Source organism: Saimiri boliviensis, chromosome 4, assembly GCF_048565385.1.
Source record: "Saimiri boliviensis isolate mSaiBol1 chromosome 4, mSaiBol1.pri, whole genome shotgun sequence".
Classification (NCBI taxonomy): domain Eukaryota; kingdom Metazoa; phylum Chordata; class Mammalia; order Primates; family Cebidae; genus Saimiri; species Saimiri boliviensis.
Genome location: NC_133452.1, coordinates 130,385,983 through 130,398,788, shown reverse-complemented (window position 1 = coordinate 130,398,788; position 12,806 = coordinate 130,385,983). Strand labels below are relative to the sequence as shown.

Here is a 12,806-nt window from a genome sequence, read left to right as displayed (position 1 = left end):
TCAGATCCATCTCTAGAGGAAAATCTAACTTGAATCATAATGGTTCATATTTTGACTAGTTCATACCATATCAATTAGCAACTTACGACTTGAAAATACTTTTTCCCAGCTGCACTTGACTACCTAAAATCCCACTGAGCATGCTGTTTGTCATGTCTTATGCCTCTGGAATAATCATCTACTTTCTAAAAACCAGAAAATGAGTTTGCTTGTGATTTAAATTTCAAAACATAGTTTGTAGAAAACACAGAAAGAATCAACTGCTTAAAGTCTTACCCTTTTCTTCACTCTACAACAGCTACTTCTACCAAAAAAGAGTCAGGGAGGGGGGGATATGGATACTTTCTAGGAACTCAAAAATGAGAAAACCAAAATCAGAGAGTGCATGAATATATGTGCACACATATGTACAGACTTAATCTCTCTCTCCTTTTATTCTTTTTTTTTTTTTTTTTTTTTTTGAGATGGAGTCTCCTTCTGTCCCCCAGGCTGAAGCGCAATGACATGGTCTCGGCTCACTGCAACCTCCACCTCCCAGGTTCAAGTGATTCTCCTTCCTCAGCTTTCCAAATAGCTGGGATTACAGGCGCCCACCATCACACCTGGCTAATTTTTGTATTTTTAGTAGAGACAGGGTTTCACCTTCTTGGCCAGACTGGTCTTGAACTCCTGACCTCATGATCTACCTGCCTCAGCCTCCCAAAGTGATGGGATTACAGGCGTGAGCGACCGCACCCAACCTTTACAGACTTAGCCTCTACATCCACCAAAACAGATTTAAACAGGTAATCTCAACATTCTAAATTCAGAAAGAAAAAAAAAAAAAAAAAGGTTGTTTCTAAATCAGTGGTATTACTAGCCAAAATGTTTAGTAGAATACTTTACCTATAGTTCAGCAGTACTTTGATTGTATCCCATTTAAGAAATCAAAATAATAAGTATATTCTTTTAACAGCAAAGAATTCCCCCACTTTTTATTTATTTTGACCTACTGATATTTCCATAAATTTGCAAGTGAAAGATAAACTGTTCAATAAAATCCTTCTTATATGTATAATATACAGACATTATTTTAGAAGTTTGTTCATATACAGATTATTTTGGTACTAACAAAAATTGTATACAATTCATATGGCTAGAAATGAGCCACCACTAAACTAAGATACACAGGGCTTTCCTGCACTTCATTTCAGGAAAAAATTCCAAGTAATTCTTACCGGGTTAGAAGAATAAAGTACATTTGTCGTAGTACACATTATCATATTCCCTTAAAGCAACGACTATTTAAAGTTTTTAAATTAAACAATGTCCATGCTTGCTTCTGTCTGTACATTCAACAATAACCATATCACGGGTTACATACAATTCTCTCCTCATGCCAAAAAAAAAAAAAAAAAAACCTCAAAAAAACAAAAAAGAAAACCCTCAGTCCAGTCAGTTGTTTTCTTAAGTGTAATTAAGACAAACAAACTAATAATAGCAATTTAATTAGCAAGCTGTAAATCAGAGAAGTATAGAAATTCAGCAGTTAAACTGTATTTCCCTCCTATAGTACTGCTGTTAATCTATTTTCTTCATGTATTAGAAGAATTAATAGGCATAAAGGGTTCCTAATGTTGTGACAATCTTAATCCTTTAAAAGGTAAAGGATTGTGTGTGTATGCGTGGAAAGGGGTAGGCAATAAAAGCAGAAGGTTAAGACAGGTATTTAAAGGGAGTGCCGAGATAAACTACATTAGAATATTTATTATTAAAAAACAATGCCTGGAAGTCTGCCTAGTGTATCAAAAACATTCAAAAAAAAAAAAAAAGCAGACATTAGTGCAAGTTTAACCTGATAATATGTAGGGAGGAAAAAAGCTAGTTTTGATGAGAAAAAGTTCAGAACTTTCCTTGTAAATTCAAAGAAACTCAACAGGAATTTTAAAGGTAGTAGGCCAGAAAATGCAACAGACTTAGAATCCTTCTCAGTTAAACAGACAAATCAAGTTGAAGGCAAGTGGTAAAATACTATTCAGCCTGAATATTTATCAGTCTATATATCCTGTTGCTCAATTGACTTTTGATTTAAAACAACAACAACAAATCAAGAAACTTTATAAGAGCTACCACCATATTTAGAGTGATGAAAATAAATTAGTGCCCCCACAAAGATATTGCTTAACCTCTAATGCACAAAACTATACACTATCTTATACAAATTCGCCAGTGTTTTTACAAAAGCAGTGCAGTTTTGGACTGATGATAGTACACTGTATTTGTGGTAAAGTACTAGGCACAAGAATATATGTATCGCAACTAGGCATTTTCAGTCTAGTCAGTTTCTAAGATTATCATTTAATTCTTGGCAATATATAATAACTGGTGTGCATTTTGGTGCTTACGTCATGAATTGTGGGGAACAAGAAGCAACAGATTACAGCAACAGGGTTTATATCTAACAAACAATTGCAGTGTTGAACACATCTCTTCTATGAACTTCGTGATTTGTTTTGCTGTTGGTCACTTGCAGTAGATCCTTGATTTGATTCTTCCATATTCATGCTTTCTCCATCTGCAGTCTCTAACACTGCTTCATCTTCCTCATCATCATGTAGTTCTTTTGAAATTAATTGTCTAGCTAGTTTGATATTGAGTCCTTCGCTGTAGTGAAGCTTCCTTTTCATTTCAAATTGTCGCTTTTTTCTCTCGTTCTTCAGGTGAGAGGTCACTATCCTCCTCTCCACGGCTTTCTTGTTCCTGAATCCGGTATTTTGGCTCCAAGCCTTCAGCAGCAGCTAATTTCTCAGCTAAGGTGCGTGGTGCCGTGGCGTCAGTGGTTTCTGTATCACTGCGTGCGTCTTCACCATCACCCCACATACTACGGTAAGGAGAGCTTGGTTCATCTGTTTTCATTAAAGCACAGTCTTTGCTGGATGATATGTCCCCAGGATGTTCATTTCATCCCACTTCTGGGGTTTTTTGCTCAGTTCCTCGTCAACACTCCCGCGGGCTGTTGGGTCGATGCCACCATAGAGGAAGTCGCAGAGGTTTTGTTCTTCAGGTTCCTTTGATGGGAGGTGCGAGGCCGTCGGGGCTGCCATTGCCGGGCGCTCAGGCTGTCAGCTCAGGGTAGCTGCTTGGCGTGGGGTCCGCGAAGAGAAGGGTCGGCCCTGGCAGAGGCCCGCAGGCAGCTGCGGAGCCCCCTCAGGGCGAAAGTGGCCGCCTGCTGCCTCTGCAAGGCTACCGGAGCGTTCTAGGGGCTCCTCGTGCACCCTTAGACGCCGGCACTTGACCCGCTCGCGGGAGGACACCGGCCTAGAGCTCCAGGGCGGGAGCAATGCCGATGCCTAAAACATTCTTGAAAAAGAAGAAGAAAATGATTGAAAATCAGTCTTCCCTAGTCCAAGTCTCGTTATATAGCTACAGTAATCATGACTGACTATGGCAGAGGAACGGGCACACAAATCAGTGGAACAAAATTGAGAACCCAGAAAAAGATCCGCACAGTCTGCTCAAATGATTTTTGAAAAAGGTGCAAAAGCATATACACCATGGAATACTATGCAGCCATAAAAAACGATGAGTTCACGTCCTTTGTAGGGACATGGATGAACCTGGAAACCATCATTCTCAGCAAACTGACACAAGAGCAGAAAATCAAACACCGTATATTCTCACTCATAGGCGGGTGTTGAACAATGAGAACACGTGGACACAGGGAGCAGAGCAGCACACACTGGGGTCTGTTGGGGGGAAATAGGGGAGGGACAGCAGGGGGCGGGGAGTTGGGGAGGGATAGCATGGGGAGAAATGCCAGGTACAGGTGATGGGGAGGAAGGCAGCAAATCACACTGCCATGTGTGTACCTATGCAACAGTCTTGCATATTCTTCACATGTACCTGAAAACCTAAAATGCAATTTAAAAAAAAGAAAAAGAAAAAGGTGCGAAAGGAAGTCAATGGAAGAAAAATCGCCTTTTTAACAAATGGTGAATTGAGCAATGGTGAAATGGAACAACTGGGCATCCACAGGCAAGACAATAAAATAAAAATGAACCTTGACCTAAGTCTCACACCTCATGCAAAAGTTAATTCAGCGTGAATTGGATTGAGTCCAGGAGTTCAAGGCCAGCCTGGGTAAGATAGCAAGACCCTGTCTATAAAAAAATAATAATAAATGAAAAATTAGCTTGATGTGGTGGCTCCTGCCTGTAGTCCCAGCTAATTGGGATGTTGCAGCTGGAGAATCGCTTGAGCCCAGGAGTTCGAGGCTGCCATGGACTGTGATAGCACCACGGTACTCTAGCCTGGGCAACAGAACCAGACTGCCTCAAAAAAAAAATTGTCAGAGAAATGCAATGCCTTAACCTTTACCAGATACAATTAATCAATTAATTAAAATAAACAAAATGGATTATGGAGTAAATGTAATGCATAAAAGTTAAAAAAAGAGAGAGAAAATCTTTGAGATATAAGGCTGGGCAAAGAATTGTTAGGTTTCACATCAAAAGCATGATCTATAAAAGGAAAAACTGATAAATTAGACTTCATTGAAAGGCAAAACTGTTGTTCTGTGAAGAGCTGGTAAGAGGATGAAAAAATTAGCTACACAGTAGGAGAAAATATTTGCAAACCATATACTGAACAAAGGACTAGTATCTAGAATATATAAAGAATTCTCAAACAACAACAACAAAACACTAAAAAATTCAGTTAGAAAATAGGCAAAAGACTGAGGGTGATATTTCACTAAGGAGGCTATAAAGATGGCAAATTAGCCATGAAAAGTTGTTCGACATCATTAATCATTAGGAAAATGCAAACTAAAACCACAATGAGGTATCACTCCACACCTATCAGGATGGCTAAAATAAAAATAGTGACAATGCTAAATGCTGGCAAGGCGCCCTGGAAAATGATTTGGCAATTTCTTATAAACAGCAAAACAAAACCAACAACAACAATAACAAAACCCAAGAACCAAGCATACTATTATTATCCTGCCCAGGAACTGCACTCTTGGGTATTTAGCCCCAAGAAATGAAAAGTGGCACACACACGCACACACAATGCCTTCACACAAAACCTCATATGCAAATCTTTGTCTACTTACTCATTCTAGTAAAAAATAACCCAGATATCCTTTAACAGGTAAGTGGTTAAACCAACTATTGTATATTTATACCATGAAATACTACTCGGCAATAAGAAAGAATAATTGATACACACAACCTGGATCAATCTCCAGAGAGTTCTACTGAGTGAAAAATGGTAATCCCAAAAGGTTACATACTGCAGTGAGCTGTGATCATGTCACTTCACTCCAGCCTGAGCAAAGAGCAAGACCTCATCTCTACAAATAAACAAACAAGATGGATTACAGAGTACATGTAAAGTGTAAAATAAAACTGTGAAAATTTTAGAAAATTAGGAGAAAATCTTTGAGATGTCAGGCTAGGCAAAGAATTCTTAGGCTTGACATCAAAAGCACAATCCATTTGTATAACAAGCTTGAAATGACAAAAGTACAGAAATAGAGAAAAACATTCATGGTTGCCAGTGATTAAGGAAGTGGTGGGGATTGGAAGGAGGTGAACTTATCATAAAAGGGAAAGATAAGGGATACTGGGAGTGACAGAAATACTGTCTTGACTGTAATATTGACATTAATACAAATGTCAATATCCTGGTTGCAATATTGTACTGACGTGTTATAAGATGTTACCACTGGGGAAGCTGGATAAAGGGTAAAAGGTTCTGTCTGTACTATTTCTTACAACTACATGTCAGTCTCTAATTAGCTCAAACTAAAAAGTTTAATTTAAAAAACATGTATGAGGGTGTGTATACTTTTTCAAAATATATTTAGGAAATTCATGAGTGGAAAGTTTGAGTGAATATAAATTATATCTGGAATTCTGGTTTGTAAATTAGCCTGGGAAATGTAGCCTGCCTCAGGTGTGACTCATTCTATACCACTGTTCTCAGCTCTGCTGCTGCTCACTGCTAACGTTGAAGCCAGGTATCTCTTGAGTTGCAAGGCAACCAAGAGCCCATGATCCAATGTTGCTTTCACTCACCTTGGCCTTTTAGAGAGAAAAGGAAAATAGACAGAGAAGAAGGATTTTCCCTTTGCCCCATTGTCCTTTGTTACAGGCTGACCTGTGTCCTCCTATCAATTCATAATGTTGAGGTCCTAAATCCAGTACCTCAGAATGTGAAATATTTTTAGAGTTAGAGTCTTTAAAGTGATAATTAAGTTAAAATGAGGTTATGAAAGTAAGTCCTAATATAGCTAGTATCCATATAAGAAGAGATTAGGACATTCACACACAGGGAGCAGTCCATACAAAGATGCAGGGAGAAGACAGTCATCCACCAGCCAAGGAGAGAAGCCTCAGAGTAAACCAACCCTGCTGACACCTTGATCTCACATTTCTAGCCTCCAGAGCCATGAGGCATTAGGTTTATTTGTTTAAGCCATTCAGTCTGTGGTATTTCTTTTGGTAGCCCTAGCACACGAATACATACTCCTATATTTGGACCTAGGACTGTCCTTCTTGATTAGGAGAATGTGAAAATAAGACTGTTGTTAAGGTTTTGTTTTGTTTTGTTTTGTTTTGTTTAAGATGGGAGTTTTACTCTTGTTGCCAAGGCTGGCATGCAATGGTGCGATCTCGGCTCACCACAACCTCCACCTCCCAGGTTCAGGCAATCCTCCTGCCTCGGCCTCTAGAGTAGCTGGGATTACACGCATGTGCCACTACGCCCAGCTAATTTTTTGTATTTTTAGTAGACATGGGGTTTCTCCATGTATGAAGCAGGAACGGCGAAGATCAAACCTCTCCAACACTGAACTGAGGAAGGAAGTGGCTTTTTATTTGGCCAGGAGCTGTGGGGGGGCTACAGCTTTATTCACTGAGCTCCCCAAGCTGCAGCTTCTCTCCCCTTTTATAGGCTTACAATGCTAAAGGGGAAACTGAGGCAGAACTATGTCATTGTCCATTTGCTGGATGTCCGACCTTACCATCTTTTGGCTTTATCGATTTGCTAATTCATATGCAGCACGTGTGGGAACGGCAGGGGGTGCTTACAGAGACAAGGCAAAGCCAACAAGCTGTTTGTTGGCAGAGGTGTTTCCAGGAGGGATTCTGGTCCGTGGAGATGTGGGGGCATGAACGAGTGCAGGGCTCCAGCCGGCAGGGATAAAATTTATTTGCAGCTCTTTCAAGTTAACAGTTAGCAGAGACGCTGGGAACTAAAAAGGGAGTTATTTTCCTAGCTCTTTGATATTTTATTTTGTTTTTTTTCCTTCTTCACCCTCCTTCCCATCTGGAAGCCGGGAAGGGAGGAGGTGAAATAGAAGGAGGTGAGGGGGTCTCCCTTCTCAGTAGAGATGGGGTTTCTCCATATTGGTCAGGTTAGTCTCGAACTCCTGACCTGAGGTGATCCACCCACCTCAGCCTTCCAGTGTGCTGGGATTACAGGTGTGAGCCACTGCGCCTGGCCGCTGTTGTTAAGGTTTTAACAAGACTTTATGAAGGCTTGAGGAGAATGGAAAAAAAAAAAAGACCATAGGAAATTCTTCAATTCTGATCACAGATATTATAGACCTAAGAGATCATAGGCTCCAGCCCATCTAAGGGTTCTCCATCTAGAAACAGACCTGATATGGCTGATACTACTAATACCTACCATGTTCCTTGGGCCGTACCACTGCAGTGCACACTGGCTGGACATTCACATCGTTCCTGAAGGCTTTATTGAAACCAAGAAGGGCCACTCTGCCCGACTCACAGAAAACTAGAAGGGCCAAAGAGTTCACATGTCAGGCAGGAGCCTTCAATCAATGACCAATAGGAATTGATATACAATCGCCCAACTCCCTCCTTCCGTGCCTGGGTTAACTCTAAAGCATGTGCTTTCCCAGAATTTCCCCAGGGGATTAAGTTCCAGTCATTCACCTTTTGTTGGCTGTTTTCCCTTCCCCATCTAACTTTCACTCCGCTGCTATTGCAGGTTCATGCACCTCCCAAATAAATTACTTTCATTCATGTCCTTATGTCAGGGACTGCTTCTGGAATAAACCAAACTAAGACACACTGGCTGGCTTCTAATTTGCTTCACAGCAGTAAAGGTCAACTTTTCTCTGCATTACCCAAGAGAAAACCTAGCCATGACCTCATCATGGTGCTGGGATCCCCAGAACCCTGTCTCTCATGAAACGCTGATTCTTTCCTTTCCTCCTCAAGATCTTTCCTTACCCAGCATGTATAACCAACCATTCTATTGAGTATTAAGCAAAGAGAGTTTAGAAACTGTTAGAAATATTTTTGTTTTGTTCAAATTTTTGATATTTCATAGACCAGAAACAGCTCACTCTCTTTGATCCCACCCTTGTATGCCCAAAATATCTGAGTTGGAGGAGTCGCTGACCCTCTGTCACACAGTTTAACTGGATTACAGAGTGCAAACCCCCAAACCAGTTCCTGACGCTCTTTCTTTCTTCAGCCTGTGGATTCCTATCACTTCCACAGCAGGAAAATTGGTTCTAGCGTTATCCAGAGTCCTTCCCAAGTGTATTATTTGTGGCACAAGTGATGATTTCAGATATGTAATAATCTAAGGTTTTTCACCTCCAAAGACCTTTATTTCATTTTGCCTCTACCATGGTTTTCTATTTTATTTTATTTATTTTTGAGAAAGGATCTCTCTTTCACCCAGGCTGGAATACAGTGACCCGAGCACGGCTCACTGTATCCCCAACCTCTTGTGCCCAAGCCATCCTCCTGCCTCAGCCTGCTGAGTAGCTGAAACCACAAGTGAGTGAGTGAGTGCCACCATGCCTGCTAATTTTTTTTTTTAAGAGACCGAGTCTCATCATGTTATTCAGGTTGGTGTTCAACTCCTGGGTTCAAACAATCTTCCTGCTTCAGCCTCCCAAATGGTTAAAGGCGTGTAACCATCACACCTGGCCTACCATGGTTTTCCAATATAAAATTTTAAATGAAAAATCTTAATGTTTTGGTCACTGCTGTCTTGCTGTGGTTTCCCACAGCATGAGGGGAAATGCATTATCTGCCTCTATTGTAGAAAGACACCTGAGGAAAACAATCTTCAGTTGATGTCTCAGGATTTCTCCTGCCATATACCTGGAATGCGTAAAAGCACACAAAATATCCTAGCATAACGCAAACCACACAGTTACTTTTGGGACCTAGAATGGAATGGGAAACCAAAGGAAACCTTTTACTCCGTACCCTTCTGTATGGTTTGAATCTTTCATAACAAGAGTGAATCATTCAGACTAAATGAGTAGAAGCAGCAGAACTTAAATGAATTTCCGCCAGGGGGTGGTAGAGAATCACAAGCCATACCACAGTCCGCAACTGAAGGGCAAAAGTGAATAGTCAAGTTCAGAATCACATGCTGCCGCCCATTTGTAGTTCTAAATCTTTATTAACTAGTTCAGTGTGAGATCTAATTTCTTCACAAATGCCAAAAAATATATAATATGCTATTTTGAGCAACGATTTTCAGATTATGTTCTCATACAGCCTTTTATAGCCCTTTACAGCTTTTCTGCAAACTGGCCTGAGAGGTACCACTACTGAAATTGAATGACAGGGATCCATTGGGGTTGGAATCAACACACTAACTGATTTAGGAGATTAGAAGAAAGACAGACAGATAGATAGATAGATAGATAGATAGATAGATAGATAGATACACACAAACACTTTCCTCTCCTTGAGTCCCACTGGGTAAGCTGAGGCATGAGTACTCTGAAGGAATACCAACCATGAGTGAGCTGCAGCATCCTTACTTAACCTCCAAACTTAGCATTTGCTGTACTATAGAGAAATGAATTCCGAACTGAATTCCCTCCTTAACCTCCAACATGCCTGGCCACTCTGTGTAAATGGCACTATGTCTCTGCCCAGTTTCTTTACCCATGACTTTTACTCTATCTATCCCATCCCCAATTGAATCCTATCTCTGACCTGGCCAATAGGTGTGAGACCCAGATATTCTTACCTGGGAGATGCTATTTCTCTTTTCCAGAGGTCAGAGGTGGTTTCTAGTAACCACCTGTATCATTTTGCAGGGGCTTCTTAAAATGGGTGGCCAGACTCACCTCACTGTGCCTAGGTGCCAATATGGCCTCTCAGCTTTATTCCCCTTGCCATCCAAAATCTGCCAGAACTGGACAGCAGTTTTATCCTTGAATTAAACCCTGGTTCATGATGTTTGCGTCTCACCCTCCCACCAGCTGTGCCTTATTTTTCTTTGATTCTAACTATTACAGAAAAGACAAGTCAGACGACTGCATTGCTGGGCAGAGTTCCAAGTAAACTGCACTGGGAATCCTTGGTATTTTAACAACGGCTTCCTGCTCCCCTTGTGACTAATGGGCAACACAGGCCTGTTTATGAGTTCAAGTCTCTGTCCTGGATCACTTACTTTTAATTGTTCTGTTACTTCATTTCAATCCTGGTATTTTTCTCACTGTTTATTTTCAAATTTGGTATCCAACCTATTCCTGTGTGCTTTCCTCAATCCCTAAACCAAGCACTCCCCGGCTTGCTCACTTTCCCACTTGGGCACCCTGGATCCCAGCCAGAGGCGGCTCTTACCATTTGGCCCCTCCCTCAGTGCCCTCGGAGCTCTTTGGCTCCTAACTGCTCTTGCTGAAGGTCTTCGTCTTTACTCCATGATCTTCACGGCTGAGGTTGCTTCATTACTTCCGGAGGGAAATCTTGCTGCTTTCTGTAAACATTATTTTGTCATGGCATATTTATGTGGAACCTGTGCCATTTCTTTTCCTACTTATTCTGAATTAATTAAGCATTCCTGGACCAGATATTAGTGGAAGACTTCTGTTGTATGGGGGTGGGATGATGGGGTAGTGAGAGAAGACATGGGCAATAGTAACCTTCCAGGTTTTACCACTGAAGGACTCATCCTTTATTGCTACCACAGCGAACTTTATCTTAAAATATCTGTGTCTCTTCCAACTTTGGGAATCTAACCTATTTCAGCAAGGACCTACCAGTGTTAGAGCTCCATGCATTCCAGAGGGATCCTTTGTGATCTGCCACCTTGAAAACTCCAAAAAAATGTCTGCTCCCCCAATATCTGAGCCTTCTTCTGCTTACCCTAGCATCTGGGCCTCACTGTAGCTCAGGCCACCTGCCAGCAGCTCCAACCTAGCCTGGCTTCTACTCTTAGAGAGAGCATATTTTTGGCCCTTTCCAAGGTCCCTCACCACTAGTTCCCTCCACACTTCATCTGTTGCCACAGCAACATTTTGGCTTCCTGTGCCCAGTTCTGCTGCTCTCCGTTGCTTTAAGCACAAATGACATGCAATTTGGGATGTAACCATACTTTTTGTTTTCTAGTTTCACTAAAAATGAAGTTCTTGAGTGGTTTTCTTTTTCATTCTCTTTGCTCCACTATATAGTTACAGAAAAATTAATTCTGAACTGAATTCCCTCCATATTCCTAGCAAAAACATAACTCCCTTGAATTGCAAGTTTGATTTCCTTTTCGACCCAAAAATTAGTGAGATGTTTTTAAGTTTCCAAGTGGTTGCTTTCTTGTTAGTATTGTTTTGGAGGGGTTTTGTTTTTGTGTTTTTTAAATTTTATTTTAGTTTTGTTTTTCTATGTATGTATTTTATAATGGTGAGAGAATATAGACTGTGTAGTTTCTAATTTCTACTATTTAATTTTACTTTGTGGTTTAATGCCTTATATTTGAAAAAATATGTATTCACTATTTGTTGAGTATACAATTTTATAAATATTTGATAACTTAAGACCACTATTTGCTATAGTAAAATATATTTATATTGTTTTAAATTTTAATATGACAGTTTAATTTAAAAGTATGCTTGGGCCGGGCGCGGTGGCTCAAGCCTGTAATCCCAGCACTTTGGGAGGCCGAGGAGGGTGGATCACAAGGTCGAGAGATCGAGACCAACCTGGTCAACATGGTGAAACCCCGTCTCTACTAAAAATACAAAAAATTAGCTGGGCATGGTGGCGCGTGCCTATAATCCCAGCTACTCGGGAGGCTGAGGCAGGAGAATTGCCTGAACCCAGGAGGCGGAGGTTGCAGTGAGCCGAGATCGCGCCATTGCACTCCAGCCTGGGTAACAAGAGCAAAACTCCGTCTCAAAAAAAAAAAAAAAAAAAAAAAAAAGTATGCTAAAAGCTCTTAAATGTGTCAATTTATCCTTCTTAACAAAGCACATTTTTTCCCTAAATTTTGAAGACTTGTTTAGGATATAAAGGCTTATAACTTATGGGCAATTGGTGAATTGTACATTTTAGCATAATAAAGTATCCTTCTGTGACACTGATAAGTGTCTTCACCATTTATTCTACTTTGTTCAGTATTAATATTTGCAATGGTTTGAATGTGTCCCCAAAAAGCATATGTTGGAAATGTAATCTTCAATGCGACAGTGTTAGGAGGTGAGGCCTGATGAGAGGTGTTTAGGTCACAAGGACTCCACCCTCATAAATGAATTCGTGCCAATTACTAAAAGGCTAAAAGCCTGTGAATTCAACTTCTTGTACTTGGGCGCTCTCTCTCTCTCTCTCTCTCTCCCTCTCTCTCTCTCTCTCTCTCCCTCCTTCTGTGCTCTTTTCATCCCTCTTGCCTTCCACCATAGTATGGGACAGCCAAAAGATTTTTGCAAGATGCAGGCCTCTCAACCTTGGACTTCCTAGCCTCTAGGACTGTAATAAATCAATCTCTGTTCTTTATAAATATTCAGTCTTGGATATTGTTACAGCAGCACCAAATGGGAGTAA

General features: G+C 40.7%; 1 pseudogene; it reads right to left on the bottom strand.

Moving 5' to 3' along the window:
- Window positions 1-2,471: 2,471 nt before the first annotated feature.
- Window positions 2,472-3,083, bottom strand: LOC101051692 (protein phosphatase inhibitor 2 pseudogene; annotated as a pseudogene).
- Window positions 3,084-12,806: the final 9,723 nt, after the last annotated feature.